We start from the raw sequence: 19,258 nt of genomic DNA, 5'->3' as shown, positions 1-19,258 counted from the left end.
AATACAAATAGAAGTCGAGGAAAATACCCCATTTGTTACACTAGGTGAAGGCTGTGTGAGCACACAATGTTTATACCCCAGGGACAGAGTTGTACTCCATCCAGAGAATTCCTGACTTTCAGAGGGTTTATGTTTCATTTAAAAGAATGGCTGACCTGAAATTCTAGGGATGATAGAAAATGAGATGTCAGTAAACTGTAATAGACATTACTATAAAGCAATAGTTCAAGATGATTTTCTCTGGAACACTAGCTCCAAGTAAATAAGTTAAACAGTTTCCCCCTACACACACACAGAGTCTATGACTCTCAAGAGGAAGACATAATGTATAGTATATTCTGAATATATTTGACCTTGGGATTCCTTTCTGTCTTTTTTTTCCCCCAAAAAACCCCACTATGATCTTGTGGACATCAGTAGAGTTCTACAGGACTCATTCTGGAAAATATTACTGAAGAATAGCCCTGGCTCCAGCCAAGTAGCCCTTAGTCTAAGACAGAATATCGGGATGAACGCCCTCAGTTTTAGGTGACAAAACAACTTTAAGTCAGAATAAATCTTTAATTGGTTTTAGAGCACCCTTTCTCTCATGTGATAGGACGCTAACAGAGGTGACTGATGATATTAAGAGGTGATATGATTTAGGCAGGTTTATAATCATTAGACACACATGGCTATGTCTGCTGTGTTCACGAGGCAGTTGACCTTACAGTGCGTGAGGAAAGAAGGAGCCGTGGCCCCTGCTGCAGACGAGGGCCTATGGTGAGGGAGCAGGAGGGCGAGGAGGAGCAGGGTCCGTAGTGGGGGAGGGGGAGAAGAAGGGGGCCTGTGCTGGGGGAGGGGAGGAGGAGGATGTGGCAATGAATCATGTAGAGGCTTTGAGGGAGACTGAAGGCTAGGGCCTCCAGTTCGGTGTTCTCACATATTTCCTGTTATAATTGGAGGATCTCAGAGATAGTAAAAGATCCAAAGTGTTTGAATTTTGTTAGAAACTGGAAGGGTTTTGGAGGAAGTTGAGAAAAAGGGCACAACCCAACTAAACCCCAGTACCCTAGGCTGCCCACGCTACAAATGAAAAAGATACCAGAGTGGTGTTTAACAAGTAGAGGGATTTCTGGGAAGGAAGGTATTATAAGCACAGGTTCCTAAAACTTCTCTTCCTTTCCTGCCCAAAATTCCTAAAAAAAAAATATCACTGCTGAGATATCCTGGTGAAATCCCTGAACTTCCAAAAATAAGAAGAAAGAAAAAAAAAAAAGTATCCTGTCACCTACAAAGGAATAAGAACTCTGATTGGCGCAACAGTGAAGATCATATTAAAGGGACAGAATGGTTTAAAAAAAAAATCCATTTAAGTCAAAAAGACAAGGTCTCTGCTGAGCCATTATTTAACATTATAGAATACATCATATTACTGTGTACCTGGAACATCCAAGAGAATCAGCTAGGTAACTACTACAAGTAAGAAAAATGACCCTATTCACAAGAGTCCAGTTACTCTTGATTCAAGATAGGAATTAAGCACACGCTTATGTTTGTCTTCTGCCTCTCAGTATCCCATTGAAATTATAGTAAAGGGATTTTTCTTCAAAGGCTGTAAATCCACAATAAAGAACAATTCCGAGGAGACCATCACCAGATGAGAAATTTCAATAGATTTCAGAAAGTTATTAAAGAATGGTATCTAATGAAGAGGATCACAGGACTGAGCTGAGGGGACTATTGATTTGCTCAGAAGAAGCTCAGCCTGGGGAGCCAGGCAGGATGGAATCTGGAAACCAGGGCATTAACTGAAAGTCTATTACAGTGAATAGTCCAGCCCCACTCCATCCCTACCACTACCAACACCAGAAGCAGGAAGTGTGTCTGGCAGCTAGGTATTTACCTTGTAAGGGAAAAAAGGAAAGGAACAAAGCATCTGGGGATAACTAGAACAATATGGATGTTGTCTGAGATAAAAGCCCTCCTCATTCTAGCATGACTCCTAAGCAATCAGTCACCTTGGAGTAAACTGTCATACAAGACCCACCCATGGACACAAAGATCCTAATTGACTTGTCTACTGTTGCATTCTCAAATATGGACAGGCAAGATTATCAAACATTTGGAAAAAACTTTTACATGAAAGAGAAAGACCAAGACAAGCAAGAAAAAAAGTACGTCAGACAAACCATAGCTAATTCAGGAAATAAAAGCTATATTTTTAAATCTCTAATAAAAATATTCAGAAAAATTGGAGAACACTTATTATAAAACAAGACATAATGTTATGAAAAAGGAAGCATCTGAAAAGCAAATTCTAGGAAGTTTAAAAAAAGTGACTTTTAAAATAAAAACGTCTCAGGAATTCCCTCACAGTCCTGTGGCTAGGACTCGGCACTTTCACTGCCAGGGCCCCAGGGTTCAAGCCCTGGTCAGGGAATTAAGATCCCGCAAGCTGTGCAGCACAGCCCAAAAAAAAAACCCAAAATAAAACAAAACAAAATCTCACAGTAGTATTAAAGAAATCTCAGAGAAAACAGAACCAAGTTTCAACAGATAGAAAATAAGAGTAAATGGGAGAAAATGAATTGTGCAAATACTAGCCTCTGCCCATTTTTCTATAGGAAAGAAATGCATATCTATACATATTATCTTAATCATATATACATATATGACATAAAGGTAGGAGGGGAAGAGAGTGGGAGAAAGAAGCAAATAAAGGGGGGAAAGTACACCAAAAAGCCCCTCATGTGTGATTATGCATCTATATAAAAATGTATGTGATTACAAGGAAACTCTGAAATTTTAAAAAGTAGTAATATAAAAATAAAATACAAAACTCAGTCCTAAAGGAGGGCTGGACACTCCTTTTAATTCTTTTTAGAATTTTAGAGTTTTAAAATTCCAGTCTCTAATATTACAGAGAAGGAAACCAAAGCCACAGTAAGTGTCTCATCCACAATCTCATACCTAGTTAGTGGCAGGGCTGAGACCGTGTGGGTCTTCTGAGCAGGGATCCTTCCATCACACTTAATTGGAAATCCAGGAAATGCATGTTCTGTGGATAAGAAATACTAACTGCTTAAACAAACAAAACCAGCACAGTTACCTAAACCAGGGAAGGAAGATTACAGAGAAAGAGAACAGAGAAAGCCACAAGTATTCAGTGTAAAAAATCACATAGGCAAAGGGAGATTATTAGCAGCATCTTGGAAAAGACCAAAAGATTAATGAAAGGGTTCTTTTTTTAAATAGGGAAGAAAAGCCATCGGAATGAATGGAAACCCTTTATGATTTTAGGGACAAAGAGATTATTTAGGAATAAAATAGAATCTTCTTTCTGACTGAACGTAATTCACTACTTCACTCTTGACCAAGATAGCTTCTGGGGGGAGGTTTCCATCACCCTAAAATGTGAAGCTTGGAGTTATTAACTAAAAATCCAGAAACTTTTAGTTATAATTGACAAAGGGGAGTTTATCACCAGAAGTTTTAAAATAAGTTAGGAACAAACCAATCACTCTCATGGAAACTAGAGGGCTTTTTATCTGTGACCCCACTCTATGAGAATAACACCCCCCCCCCCCCGGAAACCAGTGTGATTATATCCTGATGAGAGTCACCTGGTAAAAAGTACAGAAAAGGATGTACTCACCAAACACTTAAAATAAGTTGTTGATGGAGAGGCAACAGTTTCTATTATGCCTGTGTGGTGTATCAAGGGAATAAAAGGATAGCTTCTCACCACATCCACTTGGATGTCTAATAGACTTCTCAAATTCAACATTTCCAAAACCAAACTTATAATTTTCCTCCCTTATCCTGTTCCTTCTGTAGTCCTTTCCATCTCAGCAAATGGAAACTCCACCTTCTAGTTTCTTAGGTAAAAAATCTTGATACTTTCTTTGACTTCTCTCTCTCTCAAAAATCTCACCTAATCCATCAACATGTCCTGAGAATTCCATCTTCAAAATAAATCTAGACTCTTAAGTCTTCTTACCACCTCCTCTAAGACAACCTGGCTCAAGCTGCCATCACCTGGTGCCTGATTATTTCAATAGCCTCCTCACTGATCTTCCTGTTTCCACCATTGCCTGCCCACAGTCTGTTCTCCAGAGAGCAGCCAGAGTGATCCTTTAAAAGTAAAAGTCAGGTCATGTCATTTTCCTGGTCAAAACCCCCAATAATTTGAGGGTCAACAGATTTGAAGAAGCAGAAGAGACCAAAAAGGAGAGAACAGTGAGGTGAGAGGGATCCCATGAGAACATGGTGTCTCACTAGCCAAGCAAGGAGAGTATTCCAAGAAGCAGGTCTGCTGCTAAGGAGTACAATGAGAACAGGGAAGTGGCCAGTAGAATTGGCAACATTGAGATAAATGTTAACCTAATCAAGAACAGTTTCATTGGGAGCCGTTGGGGCAGAAAGGCAAAACTTGGTTGATTGGTGCAGGAGTGTGAATAAGGAATTGGAGACAGGCTACACAGAAAACTCAAGTTTGAAAGAAGTTTGGTCATGAAGGGGAAAAGAGAATTTGGCAGTAGCGGGAAAAGTTATTGATAATGGAGCATGTTTGCATGCTAATGGAGGAGGATTCTGAAAGAGGAGGAAATTGATGTCGAGAGGAAAGATAATAGAGGAAGTGGAGGAATTGGCTTTTGATGAGGGAGGGACATTTTTCCCACAGTAACTGGAGGATAGGAAACGAGGAGGAGAGGGACTCTGTCCCTTTGAACCACTACCGTCTCCCTTTTAGTGTGCACTGTGCATCTGCATTACGTAGACATTAACTATATCCCCTTAGAAGACACAGGAATGCCTACTCGCCAAAAAAACCTCACCCAATTTCCTCCTGGCACCAGCAAGTTAACCCCTTAGGAGTTAATGTTCCTTTCTCAATCCTGTCAGAGGTCACAATAACCCACTACTTGCCTCGTTGGACTATGTAAACTGTCAATACGGTACTTTGATATATAACCCTTTGTCTCAAAAATCTATATAACTGTGCTTTGCCTTCTGGTAGGTGGAACAGCCTTCAGAACTTTCTGCAAGACTGTCTCCCCTGTAATAATCCTCAGTTTGGCTCAAATAACAATTTCCACATCTTTATGAGATTGACTATCAAGTTTTTTCACTGTCGAGAAGTTTGGTGTACCAAAAATTCAGGCAGAAAAAGGCAACCTTACACATGATCCAATTCCCTGATTTATATGCCCATCAATTTTAGGTCCAACCTTGTGTAACCCCCAAAAGAGGAAGGGGCGGGACTTCCCTAGTGGTCCAGTGGTAAGGAATCCGCCTTCCAATGCAGGGGACTCGGGTTCGATCCCTGGTCGGGGAACTGGAATCCCACATGCCACGGGGCAACGAATCCTCCGCACCATAACTACTGAGCTCGCGTGCCTCAACTAGAGAGCCCGCGTGCCACAACTACAGAGCCCACACGCCCTGGAGCCAGCGTGCCACAACTAGAGAAGAGAAAACCCACAGGCCACAACTAGAGAGGAGACCGCGCACCATAACGAAGAGCCCACATGCCTCAACGAGAGGCCACATGCCCCAACAAAGATCCCGTGTGCCACACCTAAGATGTGACGTAGCCATTAAAAAAAACCAAGGGGTGGGGGGGAGCAGAGTTTAAATTGCAGTCCTCCCAGAGCCTGGGAGATATGGACCGGACGCGCAGCGCTATGACCTGCCTCTGGAGACTCTTGGCTCCTCTTGCCTGCAGGCGGCGCGGTAGGAGCCCAGTCCCCGCGCCAGAAAGGCAGCGTTCCCAGGATGCCTTGCGTGTCCCCATGGCAACGGCCCCCGCGGAGCGGGGCTGACCAGCGCAGGCCCCACCCCCGAGCGGTCGGTAAGATCGTTTGGTCGTTCGCTGCGGCACCAGCGCGGCGTTTGAAAAGGGTACCCCGCGCCCAACCGAGGCCTGGAATCCGGCCGGGGACCATCCCGGGGCCGGGTTCAGCGGCCGCGCCCCCGGGTCTCGGGCTACGCAGACTCTGCAAGTGTCAGCGGTGACCTCTCGGCCCGGCAGAAGGGGCGGTCCGCGGTGGCAGGAAGAAAAGCCTGCTCGGGCGGGAGCCGGGCCTGGAGGAGGCGCGGTCCGGGATCCTCGGACTGACTGTGAAATCTGCAGCCCTAGCCCAGCAGTCTAACCCGAGCTCGCGCGTTGGAGTCCAGAGGGGGCCGTGCAGGGAAATCCGTGCTTTCAGCCGTGGTTACTAAGTTCCTCGAAGCAGGGATTGATTTTTTTTTTTTTTTTAATCTTTGTTACCCGTGCAGTGTGTTTCCACAGTGGGCGCTCTACAAACACTTGTTGAATCAATGAATTAACGAATGAAAGAGATGTACACATAGCCACTGATTTTACAGTCAGCCCAGGGCTTTCTGAGTGTTGCTGTTTCTCTGAAGCTCAGCTTGTGTGCTGGGAGTACTGTTAGTAAGGTACAGAGTGGAAGAAAGAACAGGGAATTACGGCTGAGAAAAGGAAAGGAGTCCCATAGGGGAACATAGAGTATAATACTAAATTGCAATGATAGGGGCTGTCACTTCAACATGTAGTTCTTTAGAAAATGATGATGACGGTTGCAACTCTTATTTTAGTTTCAAGTCTTTCAGAGATTCTCAGGGGTGACAGTAACTCAGTTTCCTGATACTTGGCTTAAATTGAAACAATGTTTCCCAAGAAATATGACAATTAATTTCTTACTGCCTTTTCCCTAACACACACACACAAAATGGTATTCAGAATAAAATCTTTAGGGATCATAATCCAACTCCCTCACTTTATAGATGAGTAAAGTGAGTTACAGAGAGGTTGAAGTGACTTGCTCCAGGTCATATAGCTAGTGACTGAGAATACAGCCTAGGTTTCTTGAGTTCCAGTTCTATGCTCTCCCTCCTTTCTTTCAACATATTTATTGGAACTTCTTCAAAACATATTAATACAGTATTGTTTCTCTTGGGTTGTGGCTGCTTAATCAAGCTTCTGTTTTACATTTTCCAAGTTATCAGGAAGCTATAGGGCATTTTCCTTATTCCCCTTTGTCATCTTCTACAGAAAGTGGTTTGTTTTTCTGGTGCAAATGGTCTTGAAAAAGATCACTGATGATTTATCATTTCTTTCTGACATTTGTAACCTGATCTTGGGGCAAAAAGTTTTCAGTTTAAATTTCATTTCAGTGGAGTCGAACTACCAATTGTAGAAGTCTCTGTAAATGCAACTTTCTGTATTTCTTAAAAACACATGAATGGGTTTAAAGATATCTCACAGGAAATGCTGAAGACAGTTCTATGCATACTTTATCACACAGTATTTTAACACATTTAAATGACTGTGTCCTATGGTAGGTAGTTACGTGACTGTGTCTTATGCTATGTGCTCAAATGGCTTTTTATTTTATTTTTATTTTTGACTGCGTCACGTGGCTTGTAGGATCTTAATTCCCCACCCATGGATAGAACCTGGGCCCCTGGCAGTGAGAGAGCTGAGTCCTAACCACCGGACTGCCAGGGAATTCCCTCAAATGTCCTTTTAATTGAATCAAACTCTTTGTTTCAGGTCAAGTTTCTCCAGTTAGAAATGAGTGTCTGTGGCAGTTCCAATGACTGACTTCTTTATGACTTCCCCCCATCCCCCCACTGTTCCTGTAAAACAAGGGCCTGTACATTCAGTATTCCACCTTTGTCAGGGTATAAATTTGCTTTGTTTGCAGCAACTGTTGTTTTGGAAAGAGGACCAGCAAAACCATCACAAGCTCTTCTTGGAATTGTATCATCCAAACCTTGCCCATTTTACATATTGAAAAGTCTGGCTTTTCAAGATCCGTGTCGTAACTTCTCGCGTGATACGAACAAAGGTAGAGAAGGCTTTTAAACATTACTGATGAGAAGTGTGAAGCCATCCTGAGACAGAAGGAAACGCGTTTGGGGGTCCAGATGGCAGTGCCCTTTGATGACGTGGTCATCTGTTTCTGAGCCCAGGAGTAGGAGAATCCGGATAAGCGTCAGAACGAATGCTCGTGGTGCATGCTTTACATGCATGGGATGAGGCGTATGCATGAGGCTGCTCTCTCTAGGCATGAGACGTTTTTGTTGAAAATTTGAGAGTAATTCATGAAATCAAAGGCTAAGCAAGTCTCAGCAGGTCATCCATACTTTCTGTTTGCTACTTGGTCAGCCTTTAACGAGACAGCAAACTTGACGTACCCATCCAGCGTCTTTTAAAGTCACAGATACTTATATTTAAGTCACTTTTGCAGTTGGAGATTCAGCATTCAGTGAGTCGTCCACACAGTGGTGAAAGCGTAACTGGATAGAAAATCATGCCCTTAGAGTTTTCATGCTGACAGTGCTGATGTTGAAAGGTAGTAGAAAATGCCACCTATGAGAGAAGAAAACTACCTGTACTTTTGCAATTTGAAAATTATGTCATAACTTCCTTATTCTATGAGAATGACTTACACAGGGGAAAAAAACACCCTCCTTCCTGATGGATATGAATGAGGAAGGATGCAGCCCTAAGAAATGCTGAACCAGCACATGGAAGCGAAACCTTGTCCTGGTAACATTGTTTGAACCCCACATTAAGTGGTCCCTGAACTTATCCTACCCGACTCTTCACGTATGTGAACCAGTAACATTTTCTTACTGTTTAAAATGTTTTGGAATTGCATTTCCTCTTACAAAACAGAGTCCTAAGAGACACAGAAATTGTTAACAGAATGAGGGTTTGTGAGTAACAGATCCTAAGGCATGAAATTGGCTGCACAGAAAAAGAATGGGAGGAGTGATGACTGTCCGGGCTGAGAAGGTGACAGTCTTTGTTAGGTAGTAACTGTCACCTCTTCTGTCCTGGGACTCAGACCGTGTACATACTAATATGAAGCATTAGGGACTTGGTAGGGAGAAAAAAATTCAGATGTTGCCGCTTGTTTTCAGCCCTCAATAAGTTTCTAAAAAGAAAAGAGACAGTCTTAGGCTGTCAAGACCTTGATACTTTTCAAGGTTACAGGGCAGTTATTTTGTAGAATGTCCCTCAATCCGGCTGTACCTGATGTGTCTTCATGAGTAGGCTCAGTTTATTTGCCTTCAGAGGGTTAGCCAGGATGTGATGCTGTGTTTATCTCACTGCATCTTATCGGGTGGCGCATGATTTCAATTCGTTCCATTACTGAGGATGTTCATGGTGATCACTTAAGGTAGTGTCTGCCAGACTTCCCTATGAAGTTGCTTTCCCCCCTCTGTAATTAACAAGTAGTTCATGATTTTGTGGGAAGGTACTTTGAAGTCATGTAAATATCCCATTCCTCAGCAAATTTTCCATTCATTTAGCCACATATTTTATATCTGTATGGACTCATAATAGTTTCCTATTTTTATTCCTATTTTGTCCAGTGGGTTATAATTCTATCCGTATTTATTTTGAGGCTCTCATTGTCCTAAATTTGGCCAGTGGAAGCCCCCTTACACAGGCTTCTGTGTCCTTTTGACTTGTTCTCATCATTCTTGAGCAACTTCCTTGCTATCTCTGTCACAGGTTGTTCCAGGTATGTCTTCTATTTACCCTGTTCCAGCGCTGCAGTTGATCATTTCTCCCAGGACCCCTGGTTCCTTGTAACGGAGAGTGGGTTAGAAGCCAAGATCCGGCACTAGTTGTGCCCATTGCTATTTGAGGATTGCTACTCCCAGACCCTCTCAGTGGACAGAGCTAGGACATACATACATATAACACATACACATGTTTACATTTACACTTATTTCCACATCTATTTTTATGAATGATTCCACACCAATACCACTACCACACCAGTGTCCGTTCTAGTTTTGTCCCTTCCCATATCGGTAATTCTCATCTCCAAGAGTGAGCTTTGCTCCCATTATCTGTAATATATTTATTTATCTGATCAGTCCTCCTGTGAGTAAGCCACCTCATGGGGCCACTGCCACCCCTTCCCCCGAGCAGAGCCCCAGTGGGGCTCTGACATCCTGCTCTGGGCCACCCCACCCCCTCCCATCCCCACCTGCTGTAGATGCTTACCTTACTCAGCTCTACTTAATGATTTTGGAACTGAATTGTTCAGGAAAGGAAGGGAGGAGAAAGAGGAAGGAAAAGAAAGAGGAGAAGGGAAGCAAAAGGTGGTGACACTATTAATGGAAATGGTTTAGTTGACAAAATGAATCAGTGTAGAAGTGAAAAAGATCAACAGAGGTGATAAATTTAATATGTGAGCGGATATAGGACTGAAATCAACCCCCAAACTGAATCTAGTACAGATCTGAAAGTCATTTAAATAAAAGTGATTCTAATGCTATAAAATTAGGAGTAATTTACTAAGATCATAAACATCAACAGCCAATTGCAGATGGCCATGGGCTGGGGTTTGGAAAGCACACCCAACCCAAGGGCAGCACCAGGAGGAAGGGCAGTCCCAGGCATTCAGCAAACGTCGATGTGGCCGGGTATTGTCCCTGCCCTCGAGAAGCTCACAGTCAAATGGAGAGAAAGACGACTAATGGGCAGATATAGGAAAGTGGAATAAACGCCAGGCGAGAGGGAAAGCAGACGCGTGAGGACAGCACCCAGGAAGGGCACTTAACCCACATTCAAGGGGTCAGGGAAGTTGTCCCAGAGAAACGGCACCTCAACTCAGTCTTGACCAATGAGAAGCAGGTTGCACCTGCCCAAGAGGTAAACTTGAAGTTGATTAAAGTGCAGGTTAGACAGTCTAATGAGAACCAAGGAGGAAAGCAATGCATGTTTTCGATGAAAGGGCTTCATGTGTGGTTTATGATAGAAGGCAGATTCCAGTCATTGGAAGGAGGTAATTAAGACTAACACATGTTGAGAACATCCAGCCCTTGGATGATAGGAGATGTTGCCCACAGTCCTACAGAGGGAAGCCAGGAGGGGAACAAGAGGAGAAGCAGGTTCAGGGACGTGGCAGTGAGCCAGGGCTTGACAGAGCGGGATACCACCAGCTGGTCCAAGGGGAAGCTCTGTGAGCTCCTGGCGGGCACCGCTGTGGAGAATGAGGCTGCCGGTTGCGAGATCAGTGAGCTGAGGCAGGTGGAAGGTGAGGCTTCCTGCAGCCGCGGCAAAGGAAAGCTGATTTTCCTCTATGAGTGGAACATCACATTGGGCTGGAAAGGTGTAATTAAAGAAGCTGGTGCGAAGCACAAGGGGTTGATTGAAATACCCAACCTGTCTTAAGAAAATGAAGTAGATGACACTGAAGTGAACGTGAGTAAAAAGAAAGGAGATGGGGATATACTTGAAAGATCTTATGAAAACTGCAGACACCGCCAAGGTCAGGGAAGCCCTTGGAGATTACCTGAAGGCACTTAAGTCGGAATTCACAATGGGAATGATTTTACAAACCAAAGCTATGGCAACCCAGGAATTGACTGTTAAAAGGAAACTGAGTGAGAATACCTTGCAGATTCAGGCCTCCTCTCCAGTGGCACTGGGTGTAAGGATTCCCACTATGGCACTGCACATGACGGGACTGTTTGACACAGCTATCGAGCAGCTGTACAGAATCTTTACTGTGAAAGATTTGGTACAAAAATTTTCTAAATCTCCTGCTGTATTAGAAGCTGAAAAGGGAGGGAAACTCCAAATGTTTGATGGGAACATCACCGGTAAATATATAGAATTGTTAACAAATAAAAAGGTCATCCTGAAATGGAGATGCAGGAACTGGCCAGAACACTAGGCACTAGTTGCACTGACTTTTGTGCCTACTCTAGGGCAGACGGAACTACAATTGGACCGTGAAGGAGCTCCTGCCTGTGAAGAAGAGAAACTCAAATTCTGTTGGCGGAAGCAGCATTTTGAAGAAATAAAAGGTTTACTGCAGCTGAGAAGATTTTATAAGGGCATTACTTTTTGTAAGCAGAAAAACATTTGGTAACATTTGGTAACAAGTGGTAACATTTACCACTTCCCTCTATCATTCCTTTAAAAAAAGAAAACAAATACTCTTAATTTATACTGGATTAAATCCATGAATTTATAACAGAATAGAAAAAAGAACACTAACACGTGGGACAGCTCTAGCCCTCCAGCCGCCCCCCTCCCGGACCATGTGCCAGGTTCCCCACTGTCTTCGGGCATCTGCTTCCTAAACTACAACCAGTCACCTGCTCCGCTGTTTTCTTGGACCATGTTGTCCAGGCCCTTAGAGAGCAGTTGGAACAGCCTTTTGGTTCTGAGCAGCCCAGCCCTATCGTTTGGGTTAGATGCCGATGAGAACTCTTCCCTGCAATATTCCTGACGTCGTTTCTCCTGGAGTACTGTTTCTACTACTATCAGAAAACAGACACCTCACTGGGCTTTTTAGTCATGTGAGAAGTGTGGTAAGATGGGTACCCCAGTTCCAAATAAAGTTTACAGTGCTGGAGTGTGGATGGTTTTATTTCCCCTTCCTGGCATTGAAGGGTCCTCAGGTTTTTTGGGTTTTGTTTTGATTTTCTCTCTCCCAGTGTCTTGTGCCTTTAGTGAAATATGGGAACTTTGGCGCCCCTGGACGTGCTTTCAGACACAAAGCTGAAGGCAACCAGTCCACCGCATTGTGACCTTTCGAGGTGAGAAAACACACTATTCCCAAACCAGGCTCAATATCCCAGATTGAAATGGGACAAGAGCTGCTCACTCTTCCAGGACAGAGGGGAAAGGGAGAAGACAGAAAGGGCAGTTACCCCCGTGCTGGGAGGCTTGGATTTGCACAGCATCAATGTGTGGCTGTTTTAGGGTAAGAAAGAGTTGGAGCACCGACATTTGAGTGTGTGCATTGAGATTACATGAATTGCTTTTCTTAAGTCTTCTTGTCATAGTGGCAGCATGTAGAATTCTGTGATTCCAGCCTGTAAGATGAGGCCTTTCTTTTTTTTGTTTTGTTTTTTGTGACGCGGGCCTCTCACTGTTGTGGCCTCTCCCATTGCGGAGCACAGGCTCCGGACGCGCAGGCTCAGCAGCCATGGCTCACGGGCCCAGCCGCTCCGCGGCATGTGGGATCTTCCCGGACCGGGGCACGAACCTGTGTCCCCTGCATCGGCAGGCGGACTCTCAACCACTGCGCCACCAGGGAAGCCCTAAACTCTTTTTGACAATAAAAAAAACCTTTTTAAGTACCTCATGGAAAGTGCATATTATTCTCTGTTGATAAATCTAATATATATTGTTGTTGTTCCTTGTCTTCTTGTTCTCTCTTCCATGAAATTCTTCTCATTGCAGCAAGGTGATCACTCTTACTTCTCTTGTATCCTCTGACAATCCCTAAAATGTTGCTTTCCAAACTTTCATCCTCTACTTTCTTCTCACTCAACATCCTCTCCATGGGTGATTTCATCCACTCACACCTCACTTACCCATCACATACTGGCATTTCTCCTAAGCTCAAAACCCACGTTTACACCTGCCTACTGTAGCTCTCTTCTTGGATGCTTCACAGGCATCATAAACTCAACACACCCCAAACTGAAATCATTCCCGGCTTCACTCCTCCTCTCGTCCCTGCCTGACAGTAACATGTTCCTCCTTATCTGTTCCCCATCTCATTGAAAGGCACTACTAGCTGCCCTGCTGACCCTTCATTCCTCTTCCCCATATGTCTTGGTCAATCACCAATTTTTACACTGATTCCAGTTCCTTATTATTACTTTAATATTCCTACGTTGCTTCATCCCCGCTACCACCACCACCTCTCACCTGGATTAGCACAAGACCATCTCCTCATGGATAGACCATCTCCTATCCAGTGTTCCTGACTCCAGTCAACTTCCACTGCCACAGGCCCACCAGAGTGATCTTTATAAAATGCAAATAATTCCATGCCACTCCCCCACTTAAGATTTTTCACTGACTTCTTATTGCCCTCAGGCTAAAGGCTTTTATTTTCTGGACCCCTGCCTCCAGCTTCATCCCTGTTGCACCTCCTCCCACTATATCTCAGGTTTACTAAATAACCTGCCTTTCTCCAAATTCTCCATGTTTCGGTTATTTGCATGGGCCTCGCTTACATAGAATATCTCTCACTATAGATTCAAGCTATATTATGTTTTCCATCCTTCATGTTCCAATTCTTTGCATGGATTTCCCTATATCCACCGTCTCCACCTGTCTAATTCAAGATATAAAGCCACACTTAGGGGGAAGTTTATACCTACATTAGAAGATAAGAAAGGTCACAAATCAATTACCTCAGCTTCCATTTTAAGAAACTAGGGGAAAAAAGAGTAAGTGAAACCTAAAGTAATCAGAAGGGACATCCCTGGTGGCACAGTGGTTAAGAATCCACTTCCCAATGCAGGGGACACGTGTTCGAGCCCTGATCCGGGAAGATCCACATGCTGCAGAGCAACTGAGCCCGTGTGCCACAACCACTGAGCCTGTGCTCTAGAGCCTGCGAGCCACATCTACTGAGCCTGTGTGCTGCAACTACTGAAGCCTGCGTGCCTAGAGCCTGTGCTCTGCAACAGGAGAAGCCACCGCAATGAGAAGCCCATGCACCGCAAGGAAGAGTAGCCCCCGGGGCTTCCCTGGTGGCGCAGTGGTTGAGGGTCTGCCTGCCGATGCAGGGGACGTGGGTTCGTGCCCAGTCCGGGAGGATCCCACATGCCGTGGAGCGACTGGGCCCGTGAGCCATGGCCGCTGGGCCTGCGCGTCCGGAGCCTGTGCTCTGCAACGGGAGGGGCCACAACAGTGAGAGGCCCACGTACCAAAAGAAAAAAAAAAAAAAAAAAAAGAGTAGCCCCCACTCGCAGCAACTAGAGAAAGCCTGCATGCAGCAACGAAGACCCAATGCAGCCTAAATAAATAAATAAATAAAATTTATTTTTAAAAATTTATCAATATCAGCAGGAAGAGAAGTGACCTCACTACAGATTCTACAGTTATTTAAAACATAAAAAAGAATATTATTAACAACTTTATGACAATAAATTTGACAACTTATGTGAAATGGACAAATACCCACTAATTACCAAAGCTCCCTTGAGAAGAAATAAACTGAATAGCCTTAGTATTTATTAAAGAAATTGAATTTATAGTTAAGATCTTTCCCACAAAGAAAATTTCACTAGAGAACTTTACCAATTCTCTAGTGAATTGGTAAACTATTCCAGAAAACTGAGAAAGAGAGAATACTTCCCAACTCATTCTGTGAGGCCAGCATTACTGATTTATCAAAGCCAGATAAAAATATAACAAGAAAATTAAAGACCAATATTTTTATACATAGATATATAAACTCTTAATAAAATTTTGGTAAATCAAATCCAACAATATATAAAAATGATAATACATCATGACCAAGTGCAGGTTGTCTCAGGAATGCAAGGTTGGTTTAACTTTTGAAAACCAATCAATATATTAATCTATATAAACAAACTAAAAAAGAAAAACAATATGATGTAGTCATGATTTAAAAAAAAAATCTCTCAGAAAACTATGAATTAGAAGGGAACCTCCTCAACCTCAAAAGTGCATCTGCTACAAACCTATAGCTAACATCAAATAATGGGAAAGACTGAATTCTTCCCCTGATATCTAGAACAAAGCAAGGATATCTTCTCTCACTACTTCTCTTCAGCATTGTACTGGAGATTCTGGCCAGTGAAATAAGGAAAGTAAAAGAAATGAAAGGCATCCGTAACAAAAAGGAAGTAGACTGTCTTTATTTGCAGATGACATGATTTATGTAGGAGATCCAATGGAATCTAAACAAAGCTACGAAAACTGCTGTGAGTTTAGTAAGGTTGCAGGAGACAAGGTCAATATACAAAAATCAATTGTATTCTACATACTTTCAATGAACAATAGGAATTTGAAATTTCTAATTTCAAGTGAAATTTAAAGATTCACTTAAAATAGCATAAAATAGGGACTTCCTTGGTGGTCCAGTGGTAAAGAATCCACCTTACAATTCAGGGGACACACGTTTGACCCCTGGTTGGGGGAACTAAGATCCCACACGCCACGGGGCAACTAAGCCCGCACAAGCCACAACTACTGAGTTCGTGTGCCTCAACAAGAGAAGAGAAAACCTGCAAACCCCAACTGGAGAGAAGCCCGCCCACTACAATGAAGAGCCCACGCACCACAATGAAAAATCCCGTGTGCCTCAGTGAAGATCCTGTGTGCCACAGCTAAGACCCAACGCAGCCAAAAATAAATTAAATAAATATATAATAAATAAATCTTTAAAAAAATAGCAAAAATATATGCAAGATTGCACACTGAAAATCACTAGTCACATAGTAGGTACACAATAAATACTGAATGAGTAAAAAGTTGGTAGGGTCTAAACTCAAGGCTGTGAGGTCTGACTCCAGAGCCTCTACTCTTAACCTTTCACAGCAAACACAGTAAATATTTTTTTGTTTCTAATATAAAGGTATTCTGTCTTTAAGTTTTACTATTTAATTTCCACAAGGGCATTGGTCTCTTTAGTAACAGCTACCAAATGTCTGGAACCTAGCATTTGGTGACAATACTACTAAAATAACATCAGTTTGAGTCTTAAAACATCTTCTTAAGAATTCGTTCACCATAGAACAATGAGAAATGGTGGCCAAGACCACTGGCTTAACAAACAAACAAAATGGCTGTGCAGGTTACCTATATTTGCAAACTTGGAAAGAATGTCTTATCACAGACAATCTCCTGCAAAAATGCTGGCTTAGTCTTACTCTCAATGTTTGGCCACACTTGTAGTGTGAACATTTTGCTGTTTTGAATCACATCAAAGGCAGTAAATACTCCAAGCTATTGGAAGATTCAATAAAAGTTGCAGTAGCTGAATATCATTACATCCTAAAAGGTAAGGATAGAGTCTGAGTACCATGTCTCAGCTACGAACAGGATGGAGTTAACGAATATGGTAGGCATTCTCAGGCAGCTGCCTGAGCAGCTAAAGGAGGTCTGAGTGTGTGCATGGGACCTCATTTCAGTCTCTCATCTTCATGAGTCAAGGTGGACCCTTCAAGGGAGAGCTCAATTCCTTCAGAAGACAACGTAAGAGCGTGAGAAAATGAGTATGATGTGATTTTAAGTTAAAAATGTAAGCTAGAAAAGTACATGCAGATTGTATCTCTGGCTACAGTAGCGTTTGCCTGAAGAGGCAGAGATTTCTGAAAACGAATCCCTTTATTTCCGAAAACTTCAGCTTTTCTTTCCCCTTTCTACTGAAAGGGGACTATATCAGAACCATGGGAAAGATAGTCAGGACCATTCCTGAGTTCTCCAGCACATAAAAGAAATGGTTTCATCCCACAGGGTTTAATTCCCCCAAAAGATTGATCATAAGCCTCATGCATTCAGGGCATGCAGATGTGCAGCTGCCTGGTTTCAGTTTACAGTTTTCTGACCATATATTGTTGGCTTGTGAAAACTGACATAAGTGCCAAGATTGGTAATGATATTGTCACAGATCCACCTGGAGACTATATAATGGGGAAGATTATTTCCCCGTAGGCCTCTTCTCTAGAGAGTGCTATTTGGGAGAAGAGGGAAGCACATGCTCAATTTGATCTATAAACATAACCTAACAGTGTTAAATGGCAGGCCTGAGGACAAGCCAGGGGCCAGTTCTGTGTCTTAAAGGCAGCCTCCTATGTTCACAACTAGTTATAAAGATCTTGGAGATAATCACAAAAATCTCTCTCTCCATTCTGACCCTGAACACAGTGGTCTGCAGCCTACTTGTACCCATATAACCAAACCTGGTGATATTTGGGGATAAAGAAAAAGTGAGGAGCTTTTCAACTTGATAAACTAATGTTTTGCTGTTGAATGAACTGTTCATTCATTGTTCATTGCTCTAAATGTTTTTTAAAAAGAAAATATTACTTTAATTTCACAAGTAATATGTTACTGATTTCATATATATGTGTTTGTATACATACATATATACTGCATTTTGAGAGGTTTCCTCTCATACCTTGGATCAACAAAGGGTCTTAGTGAAATTGATTGTATTTGTCCCACTTCTGGGCAAATGGTATTCTCAATCCTCAGTTTAATAAGGATTCAGAGGAAACTACCAAGAAAGATAAAAATTTTGGCTGGGCACACTATCTTTTTGAAGAGTTTCTTTTTTTTTTTTCTGTGGTACGCGGGCCTCTCACTGTTATGGCCTACTCCCATTGTGGAGCACAGGCTCCGGACGCGCAGGCTCAGCGGTCATGGCTCACGGGCGCAGCCGCTCCACAGCATGTGGGATCTTCCCGGACCGGGGCACGAACCTGTGTCCCCTACATCGGCAGGCAAACTCTCAACCACTGCGCCACCAGGGAAGCCTCCTGAAAAGTTTCTTAAAATGATATTCAACTGTTTGATATTCTACATTCAGAGCATTCTGATAAATCACTTAGTGCATACTCATCCTGTCGTTACAGTTAATTGAATAATGTCTTCCTGCCCTACAAAATTGAGGGGAGTACCATCAGATTCAGTAGTTCAATAGAAATTTATTAAATTTAATAAATCAAATAAAAAACTTTCTAATTACTAAAGCCTGTGAGTAGTTAGCTTTCTTTCTTCCTGACAATCTGTATACACAGAAAAATACTTCTGGACCCTCGAGTTTTGTTAATTTGACCTATTTGTCTTCCGTAACTCTTCAGGCATACGAATCCACAGGTGTTAAAGAAATCTCAAACCCTAAAACACATCACGGCTTGACGTACAAAAATCATTATCTATCTTAATCTAGTTTTTTTCCTCCTAAATTGTCAAGAGGGAAGACCTCAAGCCTATATTTAGACTTGTGTAAACCTATAGATTTTGCGTAAAATCAGGAGAAACTGATAACATGAAGCAAAGTTTAGACACGCACCTGATGGCCTGCTCATAGATGAAACCCTAGAGAGAAGCTTCCCCAAATCCTAGTTCTAGATTCACTTTTACTGCATGCGACCCCCGTCCCTAGGCCAATTTGTGTTTTAATCCAGGAAAGAAATGCCAACTTTCATTCGCGCAGGCATAAACCAAAAAGACCACGAACATGAAGCCGACTCCGGAGTCCCGTTCTCTCTCTTTCCCACCAACAGACTAGTTCGGGCCTCTCCGCCGCTTCGCTCTTGAGCCCCCCCACCCCCACCCCGCCGTCCCCCAGAGTTGCGCACACGTACCCTCTCACCAACGTTCTGCTAAGGACACGTGTTCTTCCTGCCCAGATCAGCAGCCTGGAGCCCCGCCCGCCTCGCATTTCCAAGGCCCCGCCTACCGCTCCACCGGCCAATTGCTCCCGAGGCGTAGCCCGACCCCGCCCCT

At 43.0% G+C, this 19,258-nt stretch overlaps 1 long non-coding RNA gene and 1 pseudogene across 1 annotated transcript in view; one reads left to right on the top strand and one right to left on the bottom strand.

Moving 5' to 3' along the window:
- Positions 1 to 19,242, bottom strand: part of LOC137229426 (uncharacterized) — a 22,887-nt gene extending 3,645 nt beyond the window's left edge. The window contains exon 1 of the long non-coding RNA XR_010945677.1: positions 19,117 to 19,242. This is a non-coding gene — a long non-coding RNA (uncharacterized lncRNA). The remainder of the gene's footprint in view (positions 1 to 19,116) is intronic.
- On the top strand, positions 818 to 13,116 carry LOC137229425 (activator of 90 kDa heat shock protein ATPase homolog 2-like; annotated as a pseudogene).
- Positions 19,243 to 19,258: the final 16 nt, after the last annotated feature.

The sequence above is a fragment of the Pseudorca crassidens genome, chromosome 8, assembly GCF_039906515.1.
Source record: "Pseudorca crassidens isolate mPseCra1 chromosome 8, mPseCra1.hap1, whole genome shotgun sequence".
NCBI lineage: Eukaryota > Metazoa > Chordata > Mammalia > Artiodactyla > Delphinidae > Pseudorca > Pseudorca crassidens.
This window is presented reverse-complemented; position numbering and strand designations above follow the sequence as displayed.